This window comes from Littorina saxatilis, linkage group LG11, assembly GCF_037325665.1.
Source record: "Littorina saxatilis isolate snail1 linkage group LG11, US_GU_Lsax_2.0, whole genome shotgun sequence".
Lineage (NCBI taxonomy): Eukaryota > Metazoa > Mollusca > Gastropoda > Littorinimorpha > Littorinidae > Littorina > Littorina saxatilis.
In genome coordinates, this window is record NC_090255.1 from 24,835,040 (window position 1) to 24,858,847 (window position 23,808).

The window sequence follows — 23,808 nt, forward strand, 5'->3', positions numbered from 1 at the left end:
CTAAATATTTCTTGCTAGTGCCCTCAAAATGTCCTCGGGCAAAACTTATCATTATCCATGGGATAATTATTGTCTCTTTGGTTGAACTGACTTCAACCACAAGCTATCTGAACCTGACCAGCGCTAAAGCTAAATGCATTATTGTCCGTGCTGGCCGGTCAAGAGTATCGAAAACTCGTAAATGTCATAACTTCTCAGTTCGCCGAATACATGGCGACGTCGACGACCCACAGAAGGTTAGAGGTGTGTGATGACGGCAGCATTGATGACCCACAGAAGGTTAGAGGTGAGTGATGATGGCTGCATTGCTGACCCACAGAAGGTTAGAGGTGAGTGATGATAGCGGCATCGCGAACCCACAGAAGGTTAGAGGTGAGGGATGAGGCGGCACTGATGCCCCAGAAGGTTAGAGTTGAGTGATGATGCTGCATTGCTGACCCACAGAAGGTTAGAAGGTGAGTGATGATGGCGGCGTTGCTGACCCACAGAAGTTAGAGGTGAGTGATGATAGCGTCATTGCTGACCCACAGAAGGTTAGAGGTGTGAGTGATGGATGGCGGCTTGCTGACCCCAGAAGGTTTAGAGGTGAGTGATGATGGCTGCATTGAGACCACATGAAGGTTACGGACTTGCTGTGACACCGGTTTTTGCAGGGGAGGGTGTCGCATTACCCATCCACCGGGAGCAAATGACGTTATGCGACTAATGTTCTTTGTAGTTAGACAGCGGGGTGTTAGCAGGCATCTTCTTCTTCTTTCAACCAGTTGCAGGTATCAGGTTAGCCGGTTAGCAGGTTATTATGAAATCCACCCCCTTGCCCCTTAATCCCTAAGCCTTCTCCACCCCTCTGTACTGTTTAAGGTCATCCTTATGCACCCACACAGAGGGACACCCCTCTTTATACCGCAAGAGCACGGAACTGTAACCCTTCACTGCCATAACCTGGTAGGGACCCGTCCACCCGGTGCCTAACTTCTGATTGGCCTTGGGGGGGTACCACCTCCACACCAGGGACCCTACTTCATAGTTCCTTCTTTTACAGTTCCTGTCATAGGACTTTTTCTGCCTACTGGCGCTACTCTTCACGTTCTCTCGAACGAACTCAAAAGCCCGCTCCAACCCTTCCCGTAACCACTCCACATATTGGCTAGGGCAATCCCTCTTCGTTTCCCCCGGGGCCGGACCCACGACCATCCCGATAGGAAGAGTGACCTCACGCCCAAACATTAGCAGGTTAGGGGAACACTTAGTGGACTGCTGCTGGGAAGCTCTATAGGCCATAAGAACGAAAGGTATGTGATCGTCCCAGTCACTCCGTTGCTCATTAACCAATATGGCTAACAGCTGTTGTAACGTCTGGTTAAACCTTTCTACAAGCCCGTCGCTTTGCGGTCGGTAAGGCGTAGTCCTTGTCTTGTCAATGTCCAGTAAGTCACACATGCATCCAAACAGCACACTCTCAAATTCCCTCCCTTGGTCTGTATGGATAGAGTTAGGTACGCCGAACCGGCTTATGAACTCTGTGACCAGCTTATCGGCCACTGCCTGGGCCGTATGATTCTCTAGGGGGTAGGCCTCCACCCACTTAGTAAAGTAGTCTGTCACTACCATGATATACTCGTTACCGTGATTGCTCATCGGCAAAGGGCCTACAATATCAATGGCTATTTTGTCCATAGGGGATCCCACGTTTACGTGTTGTAATGGTTCTTTCCCCCTCCCAGGACCAGGTTTCTTTCTCGCGCAAGGGATGCATTCCGCACACCATCTCGCAACATCACTATTCATCCCTGGCCAATAGGCCACTTGTTTGACTCTAGACAACGTTTTGTCACGTCCAAAATGACTAGACGATCTAACGTCATGTGTCATTTTCATAATGCGGTAACGCACTGCCGAAGGTGCTACTAGCACCGTGCGAGGTTCACCAGTACCCACGGCCGCAATCCGTCGGTAAAGTATTCCCTCTATCACCCTCAAGTTATCCCACAAGTTCAACAATGACTTGACCGCCTGACTATACTGAGATGCTTCGTTCCCGCGTGCCTTTCAACTCCGCTATTGATCAACTCGATGACCACCCGCGTCACCGGGTCCTCTGTTTGCCACTGTCTTATCTCCTCTGTTGTCCAACTATCGGACCAATCGCTTCGTAGCCCCTCTAAACATTCCAAATGATCTGACTCACTTCTCTCGGGCTGCCCCGTCCGCCGCAGCGGAGTAGGCGCCTCCCCGGACTCAATCTCTCTCACGAGATCATGTGTGCCGGGTACCTCACTATGGGTTCGGGACCCCTCAGTCGACCCGATAGTACCCGTAGCTACCCCCGTTCCTGCTTCCCCTTCCGAGTGGACAGAAACGTCACCCTGCGGACACGAACCTTCTCCTAGACTCTTCTCTAGAGATTCCCCTGTGCCCACAAAGTACCCAGGTGGAAGGCAAAACTCGCTAGGTGCCAAAACAAACTCATCCTCGTCCCACGAAGCAGATTTACTCTGAGAGCTTCCCTGACCATCCCGCTTTTCCTTTCCTTCCCCTGTTTTATGTTGAGAGCGAGTAACCATTTGGTGTTTAACGGGAGGCGATTCCTCACGTCCTTTTTCTGCGACGGATACCCCAGTTACGTCCCTTGCTTCATGCTGGGCAGATTTACTCTGAGTAACCTGATTTCCGTCTATGCCTGTTCTTTGATCAACCTCGGCAGGGGTTGCGGTGTTTGACCCGCCTTCTCCCTCTTTTGCATCTTGTTTCACTACGTGCACATGCGTGCTCTCGCCTACGCACTCTGAACAGTTGTCTCTTTTGCATGCACGATAAGGCTTGCGTGACATTGCGTCTGAATTGCCATGTAGTGTGCCTTTGCGATATTCCATGTCAAAATCATATGAGTCTAGCGTAGCTATCCATCTGGCGACCATACCCTCTGGGTTCTTGAAATTCCTAAGCCACCGTAATGAACTGTGGTCGGTTCGTACGAGGAATTTCCTCCCTGCTAAGTAATGGCGAAAGTGTTTCACGAACGTGACCACTGCGTATAGCTCACGATACGTGACGCAGTACCTACGCCTACTGGGACATAGAGTTTTGCTAGCATAGGCAATCACCTTCTCTTCCCCATCCTGTACCTGGCTAAGCACTGCTCCCACTGACCATCCCGATGCGTCGGTGTCTAACACAAACGTTCCCTCTCTACGAGGATAAGCCAACACTGGGGCCATGATCAATGCTTCCTTAAGCTGCTCGAATGCCCTCTGGCAGTCGTCACCCCATACAAAGATAGCTCGCTTCTTGGTCAAACTCGTGAGAGGCACAGCCTTGTCGGCAAAGTCTCTAATGAACTTCCTGTAATACGAGGCTAGCCCCAAGAAACTTCTAACCTCCGTCACCGTAGTGGGAGTGGGCCAATCTCTGACTGCCTCTATCTTTGCTTCGTCACACTTTATCCCTTCTTCAGAGATCACATGCCCGAGAAAGGACACTTCCTTTTGATACAACTGACACTTAGCGGCCTTCAACCTCAAGTTCGCCCCCTGGAACCTCTGAAATACCCTCCTCAGATTTTCCAGGTGGTCTTCTTCGCTCTTTCCCATAACCACTATGTCATCCACGTACACCAATACCCTGTCGAAACCCACTCCTTGGAGCGTCAACTCCATGAGTCTCTGAAAGGTCGAACAACTGTTGCACAAGCCAAAAGGCAACACCTTGAACTGGTAATGACCCACATGCGTACTGAAAGCTGTCTTTTCCTTGTCACTATCCTTCATTTCAACTTGGAAATAGCCCTGTGCCATGTCTAAGGTAGAAAACCATTTGCTACCCGCCAAGAGATCGAGTGACTCGTCTATTCTAGGCAGAGGATAAGCGTCCTTCTTTGTCAACGCATTGAGCTTTCTGAAATCAACACAGAAACGTACGCTACCGTCTTTCTTCTTCACTAGAACCACGGGGGCAGCCCAAGGGCTTTCACTTGGCTCTATCACATCCGCTTCACACATTTTCCTCACCTCTTCCTCGATCACCTCTCTCTGCGCTATGGGGGGTCTACGAGGGGGGATTTTGACTGGTCTCTTTCCTTCCACATTGATTTCGTGCTTGGTCCTTCCGGACCGTCCTAACTGCCCTGTGGTCTCGTAAAAGACTTCTCGAAACTCACTCACTAAACCCAGTAACTTTTCCTTGGTTGGGGCGCTCACTCCCCTGTCTACCTTTCCCATCATGTCTGTCAATGGCGCTGATAGCCCCACACCATCTTTCTCTCCCCGACTATCGTGACTCTTTTTCTCAATTCTCCTGTTTTCCACCTGCTCTACTGCTTGAATAGAGGCTACCATCATTCCCCCTTCTAGGTGCATCTCATGTTCAGAAAAGTTCGAAATCGGAACGTAAATTCCCTCGCTCCCGACAGATACCATCGCCCTAGGCACCTCCATACCCGGGTGCTTGTTAGCCTGACGTAGGGGTTCTATGAGTCCCTCCCGTTTTCCTGTCCAATCTCCCGTTACCATGGCCCTGACCAACCTTTCGCTATTGGGGGGTATGTTCACTGATTCCGTGACCTTAACCCTAGCGCACGTCTGACTCGCTTCACTGATCATCTGCACCGCCCGGCCGTGAATATGCAAGGTACCCTTACCAAAATCAAGAGAGGTAGCATTCTTTTTCAGAAAATCCATCCCCAGTATGCCCTGAGCACCTTTGATCTCTCCCACTATCATCTGGGTCCTGAACTTTTGCCCATCGATGCTCATAGAGAATCGGCCTTTTCCCTGAACTCCCAAAGGATCGCCGTTTGCCATGCTCAAACGATTGCTAACTGGGTTAAGCTTGGGTCTCCTATCTCCCATAGCTTCAAAAACTTCTGCCGAGAGAATAGTCATGCCTGCCCCTGTATCGACCAACATCTCTATCTTTTGCATGCCTACTTCGACCGGTACTAGCCAACAGGCGCCTGCAGCTATGTTTATTCTCACGGGTGGTTCTTCCTTACTACCTTGATTGGCCTTTGCGTCTTCACGGTGGGCTGTGTTCTTGGCCTCGAACGCAACCCCATCTAGTTTAACGGTGCTGACTGAGCGTTCCCCCTTGGCTGTGCCCATCCCCCTTGTCTTTCCTTCTTTCTAGGACACTGACGAGCGAAATGTTGGGGATCACCGCAAACAAAACAGCTACCCGTCTCGGGCTTCCGTGCCCTGCCTCTCGACAACTCCTCTATTTTCTTTTCTAACATGTTCACTTTTCTACTCATGTCTTCTTCGTTTGCGTTTTCCTCTTTCCTTCCATCCCCTCCTCCTACGTATCGGATCGCTGACCCAGCGTCCTCGGGCTTTTTCAACGTCTTTTCGGGAAACCCGTTATTCTTGAAAGCTACGTATTCCCCGGCTAGCGACACTGCTTCGTCTAGGGTACTGGGGTGTCCGAACTGCACCCTCTCTCTGAGAGCCTCTTCCGACAATCCACCAATAAACTGTTCTATCAGTATGAGTTCCCTCGCCCCAGTTTCCATGTCCCTATAAGCCCTGGTAGCCAAGCGACAGAGTGCAAACCCATACTCCTCAACTGTTTCCTGCTTTCTACGTCTTCTGTTGCGAAATTCGCACCTGTACGACATCACTCTCTCTTTAGGACTGAACCTTTTTGCCAGCGCGCTGGTCAACGCAACGAAATCTCTCTTTTCTTCCTGTTGCAAATACCCCAACACCTGCTGAGCAGCCCCTCTAAGACTCAACGACAATTGAATCCCCTTTTCTTCTTCTGTCCACTCATTCCAAGTCGACACCCCATCAAAATGTTCTAGGTAGTCATTCAAATCAATTGAGGTACCATCGTACTTATCAGCCTGAATCGATTTCCTGCTGGCATGTTGGTAGGGTTTTTCCCTCTCTATGAATAGACCTGGGCGACGTGTTCCCTCATCTACCCTATGATTGGCTGACCCTTGACCCCGACCTGCATAAGCTTTCACGTGACCGTTCTCGGCCCGTTCGCTCTCAACCTCGTACCCTGAGTCAAAAGACATGTGCGTTTCGCCTTTCTGTTCATTCTCTGGATATTGTGATGGATACCTATATCTTCGTGGTGTTTCTGACCACCTAGTCTGACCTCCCCGAAGGTAACTGTCTTCCATTTCTATTTCTCTTTCTTCTCTCCTTGCCATCGAACCCTTAGCCGTAAGAAAACTTGGTGAGAGAGCGCTCACGACTTGCCCTAGTCTTGACAAAATACCCATCTTTCTTTTGTCCAAAACAATTCAATCTTTGCGAAACCTTCGCCGAACTTCCACTAACATGAACTATATCAACTTCATAAATGGGAATGTAACAGAACTTATTTCATAATAAGCCAACACATTTCAAATCCTGTCTGAACCTACGTCATACAAAATAGCAACAATCCCGCTTCAAATCATCGTACACACGTATAGCAACAATGTAGCAAATACAATGAAAAAATGTTTCTTTCTTACCTTGTTTTTCGACGTCCTTCGAAAACAAACACAGTTGGAGGCGTTTCCTCTCTTTTCTTTCTTTTTTTTTTTTTTTTTTTCACTTTTTTTTTTTTTTTTTTTTCAACCACGGTCTGGGCTATCTGGGCTACCGTTAAATTTACTTCGACTAGATCTACTAACTTTGTTAAAATCCTGGTGCACGGTCACCATTTAATGTGGCAGATTTGATTAAAACCGGGGGCTGCCAGGGGATTGTGCAGGATGTTTCTTATTTACTCGTGATGTTGTTTGACCTCGCGTTGTGTTTTGTTTTGAGTGTAAGAATATTTCCCGTTTCCCTCTCTTATCCCCGATGCAGTAGACTCTAGTTTTCAGCTATCATACGGCCAACGGCCTCTCTCTTGCCAACGAATGTAGCCCACACCGTGGTTGTACAGTTTAAAACATCATTTTTATTCTACAAGTGCATGAAATCAAAACATCGTCACTTTCACGCAGACTCGTCACTTCACAACTATTTCTGTCGTGTCTCAGTACTGTCGCTGACTGTCATTTAAACAAGGGGGGTGATTATCAGGTTCCCGATTGACAAGGAACTTATTCAGACTTAAAGTCTTTATAACAGAACTCCCGATTAACAAGGAGCTATTTAGTGCATGAGATGCTATCGCTATCAGATTCCCGATTGACAAGGAATTTATACAAACGTTATAACAAAACTCCCGATTGACAAGGAGCTATTTAGTGCATGAGATACTATCAGATTCCCGATTGGCAAGGAATTTATACAAGCGTTATAACAGAACTCCCGATTGACAAGGAGCTATTTAGTGTAGACTGCAAGGTTCCTAGTTCACAAAGAATGATTAAACAACAGATCTAAACAATTAAATCCTTACGGTTAGTAATGAAGGCCGGCTTCCGTTTAACAAAGAAGTCGGCTAAGGTTTACTTTTCCCGGTTAACAAGGAATTTAGTTAAAGTTAAATGACTCCCGATTAACAAAAAGTCTGGTTACAATTACTGACTCCCGATTAACAAAGAGTGCCGCGCACTTGAAATCCAAAACATTATATAGACCTCAAATCTTTGGACTATTTCGCATAATCATGCGCTACAGTGAACTCTGACCCTGAATCACTTACTTCCGGCAAATAATCCGGTTCTTCTTCAATTTATACTACTCTATTTTCCGCTAACCGTCGTTAAACAAGCATGTCCGTAAGCGACTATTATCCTAAAGAAACTTATCATTTTATCAAACAACTCCCGCACATCGATACTAACAGATTAGCAGCTGGTCGTCTGCTACAAAGTCACGTCTGCTGGAAGCGTCAGTGCTAAGACGTTCCAAAAGCTAGCATCGTGCGTCGTAAATTACGTCACATAAAAGATGGCGTCAAGTGCATGCGTACCAATGAAGTCACTCAAACACGCGCACGCACACTGAATATTATTACGTGGGCTGCAAGGCTATTCCCTCACACTAGTAAGGAAGTGTTCTTTTCAGCTGTGAGCTATAAGCGTTTATATTGATGCTTCAGACACGGCATAATCTTTTGAAGAACATATCTGCAATTCCCAGTCATACAGCAAGACCCAGGGTCATGCATGCATACCTACATAACTTGTATAGCCCAGCAAATAATAGTATTACATCAGGGTCTCATTTCGGGGTCTCATTTCGGGGTCGGACTTATCGCTATTTTGTTACTCAATTTCCTTGTCAGCTATTAAACTCTAAGACACCGGTACAAAATGTTTTCTTATTACGGAAGCCGAAGCGGGGTTTCGCGGGGTACCCCCGGGGTTCCGCAGGGTTTCGCGGAAAATAGCTACCGCACGCATACTGCATGCGTCAGACGTTCTCAACATCAACATTCCGCGATCGTCACCTGTGTTTCTGTTGAAGCTCCTGGAGTGACTCAGAATGTGTGTTGCCGTGTTCCACTCCCTTTTCGTTTTTTTCTTTTCTTCAAGCAAGACAGATAGTCATTGTAAATTTATCTGTGAGATTTCATTCAATTTTATTTGGGTTTAAACCGTTTTAATGACATTAAAATCATTTAAAGCTGTCGGTGTTGCTGTGTGTAGATTTCATTTATTTGTGCGAGTGCATGCAGTTTGCATCGATGGTGCGATTAGTTTGAAAAATGTCCGATTACATTCCTCTTGACAACCTCAATTTCAAAATGAGCCCCTGTTATATTGTGGTTTTTTTTTGCTTAACACCCAGCCGACCACGAAGGGCCATATCAGGGCGGTGCTGGTTTGACATATAACGTGCGCCACACACAAGACAGAAGTCGCAGCACACAAGACAGAAGTCGCAGCACAGGCTTCATGTCTCACCCAGTCACATTCTTCTGACACCGGACCAACCAGTCCTAGCACTAACCCCATAATGCCTGACGCCAGGCGGAGCAGCCACTAGATTGCCAATTTTAAAGTCTTAGGTATGACCTGGCCGGGGTTCGAACCCACGACCTCCCGATCACGGGGCGGACGCCTTACCACTAGGCCAACCGTGCCTGTGCCACTGTTATATGGTAAGATGTAATGAATAGGTTTGCTCTACATATTGCACCAACAGACCAGCAAGTTGTCTCAATCTCTGTGCTATGTCATTTTTTCTAGCTGGTCCATATTTCTTCAGTAAGCTTTCGCCAAAAAGCAACAACATGCTGTCTTTGCCCACAACTTCAGCTAGTCCATCTTAAAACCGTGTCTTCATTTAGTGCTGAAGCTTTGCTCGCACATTCATACATGTTCTATTGTTGAGACAAGTATTTTGGTTAATTGCGGCTTGAATTATCTTCCCTGACGGATACATGCCTTTTTGAAGGAGATGCCCAAAACCATTTATTAAAGTTTGTATTTCAGCATGAGACCAGCTTGAATTTACGCTTGTCTTCATGAGCTTTGTCGACCTCTGCCTTTAATTATTTTTTTTTGTTTGTTTATTTTTTGCTTAACGTCCAGCCGACTACGCAGAGCCATATCAGGACGAGGAAGGGGGGGATGAAGGGGGCCACTTGTCAAGCGATTCCTGTTTACAAATGCACTAACCTATTACTTGTGTCCCAGCAGGCTTTAGTAAAACTAAATTAATACCTACTGGAAGATTACCAGTTTCCAGTATGTTAAAATAGGCTTAACCTATCTACTGCTGGACTTACATCAGAACACTAACAGATTAAACTATACATGAATCGCGAGACAAGCGGCAAGAGAAGAGATTTTTGGAAAAAATACAGGTGAATGAGCAAGAAGGCAGAAAAAAAGAAAAGAATTCATGAAGAAAAAGAGAGCATGACAGGAAAGAGGAACCACAAATCTACCTAACAGCAAACTAGAAAGCTCCTGCGGTTCCAAAAACAGGAGGGGCCTTTAATTTCTTAACCGCAGTGCCCCACTGCGGGAGCCTTTAATTAGGTAATAAACAATGCATGTTATTAGTAGTAGCAAAAGTATTTAGATATTATAAGAGTATGTCCACTAGAACCCGACATGTAGCATCTATATATAAATAAAATTGAAATAATATTGTGGCGGTTTCTGCGACTTCCATTACTCGCGCAGAAGCGTCTGATTGGAGAAACTAGAGGTCAAAGTATGTACCAAAATGTTGCTAACTTGACGTTGAGCAATGTAAAATAACATTTTTTTTAAACAAACTTTGAACTCGAATTTCTCCAATCAGAAGATTCTGCACGAGTAATGGAAGTCGCAGAAACCGTCACATATGATGGTGGCGGTATAAACATACCAAGCGGTTCTGCATGTGTGCGACATGTGTAGTCGCAATCCTTGACGGAGGAGTCATCGCTCCCCAAATCACCCACGATGCCGGTGTTGTCATTGCCCAAATCACCCACGATGCCGGTGTCGTCATTGCCCAAATCAGCCACGATGCCGGTGTCGTCATTGCCCAAATCAGCTACGAATTGCCCAAATCACCCACGATGCCGGTGTCGTCATTGCCCAAATCACCCACGATGCCAGTGTCGTCATTGCCCAAATCACCCACGATGCCAGTGTCTTCATTGCCCAAATCACCCACGATGCCAGTGTCGTCATTGCCCAAATCACCCACGATGCCGGTGTTGTCATTGCCCAAATCACCATGACCCACTGAAACAAAGATTAGTTTAAAATTATAGAATCTTTGCTTATTGTTGATTTATAACACCGACACAAGACAGACGATGGACCTTCTTGACTGTCACGACCTCAAACAGCATGTAGACGCTCCCACACGCAAAACACACATCATTGACTGGATTGTCACCCACGAGTCCACTGACCTGGTGTACGACATCCTGCTGAATGACTACCTCAGATCCGATCATTCTGCAGTTTTGTTCTCTCTTAAGATGGCCAAACCATCCAAACAGAAAAAGCGCGTAGTCCGCCGTAACCTCAAAGAAGTTAACACTGACACATTTCGCGCAGAAGCAGCCCGCCGACTGCTTGATCCTCCGGTATCCTCAGACCCTGTACGTCATTACGACTCCACTCTCAGCACACTTCTTGACGAACATGCACCCGCAAAAACCAAACTCATCGTAGATTGGCCTTCTGCACCCTCGATCACAGCTGAAGTTAAGTATACAAAACAGTTGCGTCGCCGAGCAGAGAGGAAGTTGCGAACCTCAAAGCTGGTAGTTGACAGACAGATTTACAACAAGCAAATGGAACATGCTCAGACACTCATCGCAGACGCCAAACAATCGCACTACAGCACCAAAATCTGTGAAACAACCTCTGCCAAAACACTCTTCTCCACAGTGAATGACCTTCTTGGCTGCTCTTCTGCTTCTCCCTTGCCCAACAACATCGACCCCTCCAAACTGTCGCAAGCTTTCTCTGATTACTTCCATAACAAGATCCAAACCATCCGTGACAAACTAGACAAAATCCCACACCAAAACTCTGAAACTCCTCCTGCATTTACAGGCACTCCCTTCACACACTTTCAGCCTCTCACTCTCACTGACCTGGAGAAAGTCCTCAAAGAAATGACCTTGAAAACCTGTGACCTTGACCCTCTTCCCACACAACTCTACTCTGACTGTCTTCCTGAACTCCTCCCTTCTATTCTCAAAATCATCAACACTTCTCTGCAAACAGGCACTGTCCCCAACTCCTTTAAGACTGCTATTGTCAAACATCTACTGAAGAAACCATCGCTCGACCCAAACACTCTCAGCAACTACCGCCCTGTCTCAAACCTTTCCTTCATCTCCAAACTCCTTGAAAGAGTCGTCCTAAAACAACTCAACTCTCACCTTCTTTGCAACAATCTTCTCTCTCCGCTTCAATCTGCCTATCGTCCTCACCACTCCACCGAAACTGCCCTTCTCAAAATCACTACTGATCTCCTCCTTGCCACTGACCAAGCTGAAATCTCTGCCGTCGCTCTACTTGATCTATCAGCGGCCTTTGACACAGTCGACCACAACATCCTCCTTCAACGCCTTCAGCACACCTTTGGTATCCATAGCACAGCTCTTTCTTGGTTCTCTTCTTATTTCACCGACCGCTACCAGACTGTTTCGATTGACAAACTGAACTCTGACCCCATCAGGCTTGAGTGCGGAGTCCCTCAGGGCTCAGTCCTTGGGCCTGTACTAATTACTCTCTACACTCAACCTCTTGACCACATCCTTGACCGACACAACGTTCTCCACCACTCTTTTGCCGACGACTCTCAACTTCACAACAGCTCTTCCCCTGACCAGTCTGAATCTCTTCTTTCCTCTATCTCTGACACTATCACTGACGTGCAGAATTGGATGACAGAAATCAAACTTCAGCTCAATAGCAACAAAACTGAAGCTATCCTAATAGGCACTACATCCAAACTCTCCAAAGCCACTTCCGACTCTCATCAACTCTCTGACTCTTCTGTCCCTCTGTCTTCTGCTGTCAAAAACCTCGGAGTCACTCTAGACAACACCCTTTCCATGAAACAACACATCTCTTCTGTCTCTCGCACCTGCTACTTCCAACTCCGCCGCATCGCCACTATCCGCAAGTACCTCACCACAGATGCTACCGCCAAACTGGTCACGTCCACCATTCTCTCACGTCTTGACTATTGTAACTCTCTCTTGGCGGGTCTTCCCTCTTCTTCTATCTCTCGTCTCCAACGCATTCAAAATAGCTCTGCCCGTCTTGCCTTACGAAAGAAAAAGGGAGATCATATCACCCCCCTCCTAAATCAGCTCCACTGGTTGCCCGTTCCTGCTCGTATCACATACAAAAGCCTCCATGGTCTCGCCCCTGCCTATCTCTCCGACTCTCTCTCTCTCTATGTCCCTTCACGAGCACTCAGATCATCTGCCGGCTCCCTCAAGCTCAACATCCCCCACACCAAACTCAAAACAGCAGGTCAACGCTCATTTTCTTTCCAAGCACCTAGCCAATGGAACACACTACCTCTCCCCCTCCGTCAACAACAGTCCCTCGAATCATTCAAATCTGCACTCAAGACATTCCTTTTTTCCACATAATCCATGCATTCTACACTGCCCACCCCAATACAATACAATACAATACAATAACTTTATTAATCTCTAAAAGAGAAATTACATTGCTGAGCGTTTGTGTCCGTAATAATAACATACATAAAACATTCAAAATAAACATTTGTTCATTGTCCTGAGAAAATATAGCACATTGGTTATCACATAAGAAAGTATATTAAAAATAAATTAACATGCATTCACCATCAACAATGCACAAAAGAAAGTCAGCACCTTGCCGGTTATCACATATTGTCTAAGAGAGTAGAATAAGAGTATATAATCATGCAAAACAAAATCAACAATACTGAAACAATACAGAACACTGACCCCGTGCATCAGAGCGACAACACCAGCATCTACCGCCCCACCTGAGAATTGAAGATGTGAATTGCAGATGGAATGAACGAATTTCTGTAGCGTGTGGATCTTGCGGTTGGTTGTCTGAATTTGTTGCTCCTGTCTGTCCGTCTACTGTCAAATTCCGGTCTGAGTGGGTGCGAGTCGTCAGCCAAAATCTTCTGTACCTTGTCAGTCAGTCGTCGTTCATGTGTTGATGTGAAATTGTCCTGCTTCCTCCCAACCACCCCACTTGCTTTCCTGATGAATTTATCTAATCTATCCCTGTCTTGCTTGTTGATGTTGCCACCCCAACACACGGAGCCAAAGTACAACACACTATTGCACGTTGAAGTGTAAAACATCTGAAGGATTTCTTGTCTGCAGATGTTAAAAGACCTGAGTTTTCTCAAAAAGTACAGGCGAGAGTGGAGTTTCTTCACAAGGGCATCAGAGTTTGGTTTCCATGTCAACTTATTGTCTATAATCACCCCCAAATACCTATACTGCTCTACCTTCTCTTCGACCTCCCCCTTGATCACTATCTCCCTGTGTACATGTTCCCCCCCTCCTGTTGTCCATTATCATTGTCCATCCCACCTTGAATAACTGTACATATTTTAATGGTTGCTGGTGTGTGTGTGTGTTGGTGACTTTAAGTCTCCGTGTGTGTGAATGAGTGTATGTGCGCCTTGAGTCGCCTGTTGGGGAGATATGTGCGCGTTATAAATATTCGTATTATTATTATTATTTATGTCAAACACTCTACCGTACCTCGAAATGTTTTAGCTCTTTGCTCAAGTGCTATTATTATTATTATTAGCATTGCTTAACGTCTAGCCGACTACGGAGAGCCTTCTCAAGATATCCCCATGCTGCCAACTAAAAAACAACAAAAAACATCATTGGCGGTCTGTCACTAGCCCCGTAGATGAACCCGACATGTAGCATCTATATATAAATAAAATTTAAATAATATTGTGGCGGTTTCTGCGACTTCCATTACTCGTGCAGAAGCTTCTGATTGGAGAAACTACAGGTCAAAGTTTGTCCCAAAATGTGTTATTATTATTTCACGTTGCTTAACATCTAGCCTGTGTTGCTAACTGGATGTTGAGCAATGTGAAATAATAATAAGAACATTTGGGAACAAGCTTTGACCTCGAGTTTCTCCAATCAGAAGTTCTGCACGAGTAGTGGAAGTCTCAGAAACCGTCACTTATGATGGTGGCGGTATAAACATACCAAGCGGTTCTGCATGTGTGCTCGTCACGTCGCAATCCTTGACGGAGGGGTCATCGCTGCCCAAATCACCCACGATGCCGGTGTTGTCATTGCCCAAATCACCATGACCAACTGAAACAAAGATTAGTTTAAAATTATAGAATCTTTGCTAATTATTGATTTATGTCACTCTATCGTAAATAAGAACAAAAAGTCCCAGTCTCTAGGCTGGGGGAGGATGGAATCTGTGGCATCCCGGAGGCCGTCATTGCCCCCACGACTTCAAAGAGAGAGAGAGAGAGAGAGAGAGAGAGAGAGAGAGAGAGAGAGAGAGAGAGACTTCAAAGAGAGAGAGAGAGACTTCAAAGAGAGAGAGAGAGAGACTTCAAAGAGAGAGAGAGAGAGAGAGAGAGAGAGAGAGAGAGAGAGAGAGAGAGAGAGAGAGAGAGAGAACCAACGTATGGTTCCTGATGGCTTTCTTGCCTGAAGAGTGAAGTCAGGTGTATGTAATTTCATCGTTGCATGCACAACAGAAACTTCTTAATCATAAACTCCATTATCTTTTTTGAGAATCTAACTCCTTCATCCACTTCCAAGACCATTTATTTGGATGTTTTGCCTCACTTGGCAACTTGTCGTCAAGCTGATTTGCACATGGGTCTCCATTCTTGAAAAAATCCACGCTTTCACTTATCGTGGTGGCCATTTTGAATGTAAAACAGGAAGTGACCACAAAGGGAAGCAAAGACTTGTGGGAGAAAAAGTGAATCTTTTTGAGACAAGTGAGGCCCTGATAAGGATGTTTAGGGAAAATGTAACTTTTGAAAACATAGGTAAATGTAAACATCCTTGTCAGGGCCTCACTTGTCTCAAAAAGATTGCAAGCGCTTACGCTCTGCAACGCTAGGCTGTTTGACGAAATTATATTTATTATATCGCGCATGCACAAGATGTTTGAAAATGCGGGAATTGGTATTTCTTTGCGTGAAAAGGCGCGCATCCAAATTTTATTTTTGCGGGATTTCTTTCATATTTGCGGGAATGCGCGGTCTAGAATCGACACTGCGACAGATCAAAACGTGTCAGAAGGTTTTTGCCAGAATGGAAGGACGAATTTCCTTGGTTAGATTTCGACAGTGGAGTGTGCGTGAGCGCAACTCCATGACTGTGTGTAGGGGTGGGGACGAGTTTTTGCATTCAGATTGTGGGTAACCTGATTTTTGTGCGGGTAAGTTAAAAATGACATGTTACATACCCGGGGAAAGCTGAATTGACAAAAATGTGGCCACCCCTGCGTCCCGTGACAGTAAGGTGGGTTCGTATCATGAAGGAGTTAACAAAAGTGACATTTAGCCCTAATGACAGTGAGGGGCGACATTTGTATTATAGCCTACAACAATACAAATGTCGCCCCTCACTGTCATCAAAGGGTACGAGTCGTGCATCCCTCTCATTACTAGTACTATTGATTGCCAGCACTAAGAAAACTATTAGGAAAGGGTGTATTTTTCAAATAAGTCCAGAGGCTATTTAATTTAGTAGCAATGGACTTCAGACTTTTTATGGAAGAGAACAAATTCCAAAATGATAGGTTTTAAATCGTTTTAAGTAGGGCTAGGCGAGGCGCTCTCTTGCCAACATTGCGTCATAATCTGAAAGGTTCCGCGACGCAATATTCCTGATCCTGATACTTAGCTGCGTCGATATCATCGGAAAATGCACTTTCCAAACCTACTTGTGATATAGACTGCGCACATTTCTTTGCAACCAAACAGCGCCGAAACTCAATTATGTAAGACAGATCTCTTACTTTATCAACATCAGTGGTTGTCTATTGACAACTTGATGCGGCATGCGTGTTCAGATTGTTACGCGAAGCTGTGGTTCACTCTCCCATCTCTGTCAAAATGGCGGAAGGCCGAATCAAGCCACCAGCCACACGTCACTTCCAGAGAGGGACATTATTTTCTTTCGTTTTCTCCCGAGCTTTTGAGAATACGGGTTAGAAAAGTGAGTCATTATCTTCACTGGAACATATTGAATACGAACTCTAGCGCATAGAGAATATTCTGGCCCAGAAAGATCTCTAACAACGACCTTCTCCAACGATGCAACATGGAAGAAATGGAGACACTCATAACCCAGAGAAGATGGAGATGGATTGGCCATGTACTACGAATGGAAAACGACTCCATTCCCAAGGTGGCACTTCGATGGACCCCAGAAGGAAAGAGGAAGCGGGGAAGACCCAAGCAGACTTGGAGACGTACAGTGGAGGGGGAATCAAAGGACCTCAACCACTCCTGGGCGACCCTGGAAAGGCTTGCAAGAGACAGACAAAAGTGGAGGTCCTTTGTCGCTGCCCTACACGCCAACAGGCGTGAAAGGCAGTAAGTAAGTAAGTAAGTCTAGCGCATAAGTCATTAAATTGAAAGAAGAAAGAGAAACAAATGGTTATTTCAGTATTTTTTTTTACCATGGAGACAGCCTTTAAACTTACCACAGATATGTCGTCAGGACATGAATCCAGCCAATGTGTGACTTTCGTGGTCTCGTATACACATGGAATTGCGAAGTTCTGAAGACATGGGCTTGTGAAGTTGTGTTGAAGTGGACTTGGACGGGATTTGTCGTGTTCTGTAGACCCAAAACACTGATTTGTACATTCATGTGTTGGAAAACACAGGATTTCCATTTCGTAAAGTTTCAATCAAGCCGCCATTCGTGTTTCAATTTTCAGCTACTTGAATCTAGTTTTGCCTTTCCATATTTGGCTAATCATTATGAGCTATTAAAGGGGCACGCCATAGCTATAGTTCGGACAATTTGCATCGAGTCTATCAGAATCCTCACCTTCCAAACTGTAATATTCCCACGTTCCACATCCACAAACCCTGCATAGCTACAGAAAGCAGAAATGTTTGAAGAACTAAATCCTTGCGCGCATTTATGTGTAGTGGAAGTGAGTGACAAGCCAGAGCTACGCTTCACTCACAACCCAATTTGGCAACCGTCAGTTTAAAGCAATTTAATTGCAGATAAATGTCAGTTATAACCCTCTATTTCTGATCAGGTCTCCATGCAATCACTTTTTGTTCTTCCAGTCTATTTAGATAGCTGGGATAATATTGCAGAGGGACGTCCTCATGAATATTTCATCTACATCAGTGTTGCTGCCAGCGTTAGAGGACAATAGGTCATTTGGACCTGACCGTAAGAAATCAATAGGTCCAAATGTCCTGGCTTTAAAAAAGTAATAGGTCTTACCGTCTACAATTGACCGCGGCACCCTTGTTAATTTTAAAGTAAATCACAAATTTGTGTCAGCACACACGCATGTGTGTGTGTTTGTGTGTGAGTGTGGGAGGGGAAAGAGAGAGAGAGGGAGCTGATTTTCCACAATAAGTTATAACGTGACTTCAAATTAATTTTGCCATTTAATGACAATAAACGTTCAACTTTGGCAATTGCCAGAAACTTAAACTGCCAACCGTCAGAATCAACCAGGTAAACATGGTTAGATCACGCCACCTATTTGTCAAATATGATATGAACTTAAAATAAATGGGAAACAAGAGGCGAAGCCATCAAGGCTCACGTAAGAAATCGACAAACAGTAACACAAACTCAATCACTCCGTCACACACACACACACACACACACACACACACACACACACACACACACACACACATACACACACACACACACACACACACACACACACACACACACACACACACACACACACACACAGAAAGAGCATAGGTGAAACTGTGCAAGAAAGCGAGACACTAGATCTAGATCTGTCTGTCTGCATGTAGCCTACTTACAAGGACACGACTGCCAACTAGTCTCGGCGCGCTCAAAATAATAATGACCGAGACTTTCAGTACTTCCTTCGCGTGACGTCTAACCCTCTTACGTCATAATGTGACGTCAATGTAATGTGACGTCTTCAAATGTTAGAGTTTCTACCACAGACATACACACGCACAGACGCACGCACGCACGCACGCACGCACGCACAGACAGACAAAGTTACGATCGCATAGGCTACACTTACGTGAGCCAAAAATGACTAGAATATATTCAAGGACTCCTGAAACAAAAAGGTAACATTTGAAACACTAGCTGTGTTGGTCCTAGAGTACAGTGTCACTGCCATTCCTAGGTACTGGTGGATTTTCAGAGAACAGCCTCCTGGAACAGAGAGTGGAGTGTACACTAGTACGACCTCATCTAGAATACGGCAATCCTGCCTGGTTTCCGAGACTAGTACGCCAATCAACATCAATCGCAAGAGTCCAAAGAAGAGCTACTAAACTGATTTACGAAATAAAAGACTACACATATGAAGAGAGACTAAGATACTTGACTTTGCCTACACTAAAGGCAAGAAGAAAGAGAGGGGACCTAATACAAGCGTATATAATATTTAACGACATTGATGACACTAACAAAGATTTCTTTTTTAAATCACCGCAGACTAACATTGTTGTAACACGTAACAGTACTGACAAAATACAAAAAGAAAGACATGATAATAAGTTAATAACAATACAAGAAAATTTGCTTTCAGCTATAGAGTTACAAATGACTGGAACAAACTAACAACTAACATTAAACGGGCTCCCAGTACAAATGCTTTCAAGAACCTCATTGACAAACACAACGCTGGACACGACAGTCGTTGCAATAGTCACTCCCGGTGCACTTCACGTCAGTGATTGCCTTCGAGGGCCGATTAGTCTTAGACAGCCATTGACCAGAACTATCAATTCACAGCGGAATTCCCACTCAGAAGAGACTCCTTCGATGCGAAGAAGCCCTCTCAAATCTTCAATGCCTAACTCAAATAAATAGATATAACACTGTTCTTATAAAGTGCGCTACATAAAATCTAAGGCTTACCTGTACGAGTGGTGTGCCTGATTGTACGAAAGGGAAAAAAATCCCATGCAGCGACCATGTTCATTGTTCAGATTTCTTGAAAAGGCCCGGATCGCTTATCGCTTACGCTCTAAACAATAATAAATATTTCACTGAGGTAAAGCAATTATTTCCAAATGTTCAGAAAATATAAGATAAACTTGTGAAATAAACCTGTAAAATAGTTATTTTACAGTTTTATTTTACACAGCAATGTTAAAAAAAAAAAAGAGAGAGAGAGATAATTTTTTTTTTTTTTTAGTGTCGTAAGCACAAGAATGCTAAAAGCTCAGAAGAGATTGTTTGACGATGCAGAGATCTGTAGCAAGGGAAGGGGGACAACCAAGTCAGAACTCAAATGCTTTTGGGAACACGAGTTAAAACCCCTCAATGGTCAAGCTGAACACGAAAATTACATTTTGAGGTTACCTTGGATATGAGAACATGCTAATGTTCCCATAACCACAGAATGTTCCCAGATCCACGCTCTCACACTTACAGATGTCCCCAGATCCAAGACATTTTAAAAGTATATATATATATATATATATATATATATATATATATATAAAACATCAGAAATTGTGAAAGAAACAATTAAAAGTCAGCAGAGACTTTCTTCCGAGATTTGTTAAAATCTCTTAGCAGAGATAGAGAGAGAAGTAAGTATCCCTTCACAGACAGCCTATTGGGAGCATCAGACCCTCCTCAAGGGGGACCGAGATTTACAGAGCAAAGTCCCTTTGTGGGGGACGTATCGCAAGGTAATCTAGTCCTGAGGAGGACCATTGTATTTGTACCTAGACCAGACACGTGTTTCGACACTATTGTGTCTCATCAGTGGTCAGGTGGTACTGATGGCGAGAGTTGTCAACCCATGGTATCCAACTAAGAAGCAAACCATTCTCTGAATGGTAGCTTCTGTTGGCATGGGAGACTACCCTCATCTGACAACCCCAAGAGGATATCTGTGAAGGGAAACACTTTGATTTAAGGCCAAAGTGTAAAATTAATATTTATTAAGAAAGAATTTAGAAATTTAGACAAGTTTTAACCAAGAAATTAGGTTAAAACAAGGGAAATTTGAAAAAGCCGAAAGGGAGGTAACTCTGTACCAGCCTGCAGATCCAGAAATGGATACGCGAACAAGTTAGATCTAATTTTGAAAAGGTTAACCTTTGCCGTGCTTCCTGGGTTCACCTGTACCCAGAGACACACTAAAATCATTGTAACTCTGGAACCATTAAAGGTATCGTTTTGAAATTTTAAGTATCTCTCACACACCTAATTTGCTCTCTGTCTGCAAATTTTTAGTGTGTACATGACAAAACATCAGAATTAATTGATTATGATAATTTACATAAACACTACCGATGGCGCGGGTTCACACATACCCATACTTTTAAAGAGTAGTAGTGATTGTAACTATCCCTCTGCCGACGGCGCGGGTTCTGCTACACCCATAATTACCAAAGCGGCGGAACAGTGTCTGTCTGCCTGTTTGTCTCCAAGAGACTGTCTGTCTCTCTGTTTGTCTGTCCGTATCTCTCTGTCTGTATGTCTGTTGTCAGTTGCTCTGTCTGTCTGTCTGTCTATCCGTCTATCCGTCTATCTGACTGTCTGTCTATCTGACTGTCTGTCTCTGTCTCTCTCTCTGTCTGTCTCTCTCTCTGTCTGTCTCTGTCTGTCTGTCTCTCTTAGTCTCTCTCTGTCTCTCTCTCTTAGTCTCTCTCTCTGTCTCTCTTTCTTAGTCTCCCTCTCTCTCTCTTTCTTAGTCTCTCTCTCTCTTTCTTAGTCTCTCTCTCTCTCTTAGTCTCTCTCTCTCTCTTTCTTAGTCTCTCTCTCTCTCTCTTTCTTAGTCTCTCTCTCTCTTTCTAGTCTCTCTCTCTCTTTTTTAGTCTCTCTCTCTCTCTTTCTTAGTCTCTCTCGCTCTCTTAGTCTCTCTCTCTCTCTTTCTTAGTCTCTCTCTCTCTCTCTTAGTCTCTCTCTCTTTCTTAGTCTCTCTTTCTCTCTCTCTTTCTTAGTCTCTCTCTCTCTCTCTTTCTTAGTCTCTCTCTCTCTTTTTTAGTCTCTCTCTCTTTCTTAGTCTCTCTCTTTCTTAGTCTCTCTCTCTCTCTCTAGCTCTTTCTTAGTCTCTCTCTCTCTCTCTTTCTTAGTCTCTCTCTCTCTTTCTTAGTCTCTCTCTCTCTCTTTCTTAGTCTCTCTCTCTCTTTCTAAGTCTCTCTCTCTCTCTCTTTCTTAGTCTCTCTCTCTCTCTTTCTTAGTCTCTCTCTCTCTCTTTCTTAGTCTCTCTCTTTCTCTTTCTTAGTCTCTCTCTCTCTCTCTTTCTTAGTCTCTCTCTCTCTCTCTTTCTTAGTCTCTCTCTCTTTCTTAGTCTCTCTCTCTCTCTCTTAGTCTCTCTCTCTCTCTTTCTTAGTCTCTCTCTCTCTCTCTTAGTCTCTCTCTCTTTCTTAGTCTCTCTTTCTCTCTCTTAGTCTCTCTCTCTCTCTTTCTTAGTCTCTCTCTCTCTCTTTTAGTCTCTCTCTCTCTTTCTTAGTCTCTCTCTCTCTCTCTTTCTTAGTCTCTCTCTCTCTCTCTTAGTCTCTCTCTCTCTTTCTTAGTCTCTCTCTCTCTCTCTCTCTCTCTCTTAGTCTCTCTCTCTTTCTTAGTCTCTCTTTCTCTCTCTTAGTCTCTCTCTCTCTCTCTTTCTTAGTCTCTCTCTCTATTTTTTAGTCTCTCTCTCTCTTTCTTAGTCTCTCTCTCTCTTTCTTAGTCTCTCTCTCTCTCTTTCTTAGTCTCTCTCTCTCTTTCTTAGTCTCTCTCTCTCTCTTTCTTTGTCTCTCTCTCTCTCTTTCTTAGTCTCTCTCTCTTTCTTAGTCTCACTCTCTCTCTTTCTTAGTCTCTCTCTCTTTCTTAGTCTCTCTCTCTCTCTTTCTTAGTCTCTCTCTCTCTCTTTCTTAGTCTCTTTCTTAGTCTCTCTCTCTCTCTCTTTCTTAGTCTCTCTCTCTTTATTTGTCTCTCTCTCTATCTTTCTTAGTCTCTCTCTCTCTCTTTCTTAGTATCTCTCTCTCTCTCTTTCTTAGTCTCTCTCTCTCTCTCTTTCTTCGTCTCTCTCTCTCTTTCTTAGTCTCTCTCTCTCTTTCTTAGTCTCTTTCTCTCTCTCTCTCTCTCTTTCTTAGTCTTTCTCTCTTTCTTAGTCTCTCTCTCTCTTTCTTTCTTAGTCTCCCTCTCTCTTTTTTTTAGTCTCTCTCTCTCTCTTTCTTTGTCTCTCTCTCTCTCTTTCTTAGTCTCTCTCTCTTTCTTAGTCTCCCTCTCTCTCTTTCTTAGTCTCTCTCTCTCTCTCTTTCTTAGTCTCTCTCTCTCTCTTTCTTAGTCTCTCTCTCTCTCTCTTTCTTAGTCTCTTTCTTAGTCTCTCTCTCTCTCTCTTTCTTAGTCTCTCTCTCTTTATTTGTCTCTCTCTCTATCTTTCTTAGTCTCTCTCTCTCTCTTTCTTAGTATCTCTCTCTCTCTCTTTCTTAGTCTCTCTCTCTCTCTCTTTCTTAGTCTCTCTCTCTCTTTCTTAGTCTCTCTCTCTCTTTCTTAGTCTCTTTCTTAGTCTCTCTCTCTCTCTCTCTTTCTTAGTCTTTCTCTCTTTCTTAGTCTCTCTCCCTCTCTCTTTCTTAGTCTCCCTCTCTCTCTTTCTTAGTCTCTCTCTCTCTCTCTCTTTCTTAGTCTCTCTCTCTTTCTTAGTCTCTCTCTCTCTCTCTCTTTCTTAGTCTCTCTCTCTTTCTTAGTCTCTCTCTCTCTTTTTCTTAGTCTCTCACTCTTTCTTAGACTCTCTCTCTCTCTTTCTTAGTCTCTCTCTCTTTCTTAGTCTCTCTCTCTCTTTCTTAGTCTCTCTCTCTCTCTTTCTTAGTCTCTCTCTCTCTCTTTCTTAGTCTCTCTCTCTCTCTCTCTCTCTCTTTCTTAGTCTCTCAGTCTCTCTCAGTCTCTCCCTCCCTCTCTCTTTCCCCCTCTCCCTCCCCTGCAAGAGGTCGGTGAAGGGAGAAACTCGATGCAACCACTGAAGTAGCGCTGTGGGTTTCCCTGAACCCACCCCGTCGTTAGAGAAATAAACGGTAAAAACCCTCTTTCAAATGTATGGGTTCAGACAAACCCGCATCGTCGTTAGAGGAATAAACGGTAAAAACCCTCTTTCAAATGTATGGGTTCAGACAAACCCGCATCGTCGGGAGTGTGTAGTCAAAAGCGGCATCCGGCAAAGGTTAAACAGGAAAAGCGGTCAACTTTTCACTGCTGTTCAACACAGGACTTGGTAAAGAAGAAGTTTTCTGCTTTATTCAATTGGATCGCTTTAAAGGCGATGCAACTTTCACG

General features: G+C 44.5%; 2 long non-coding RNA genes across 2 annotated transcripts in view; one reads left to right on the forward strand and one right to left on the reverse strand.

Moving 5' to 3' along the window:
- Window positions 1–23,808, forward strand: part of LOC138980145 (uncharacterized) — a 431,218-nt gene that overhangs the window by 128,862 nt on the left and 278,548 nt on the right. The window lies entirely within an intron of this gene.
- On the reverse strand, window positions 8,126–20,031 carry LOC138980097 (uncharacterized). Its single transcript, XR_011460238.1, has 4 exons — window positions 19,456–20,031; window positions 17,042–17,178; window positions 14,563–14,673; window positions 8,126–10,582 (listed from the first exon to the last, which is right to left on the reverse strand). It is a non-coding gene; the product is annotated as an uncharacterized lncRNA (long non-coding RNA).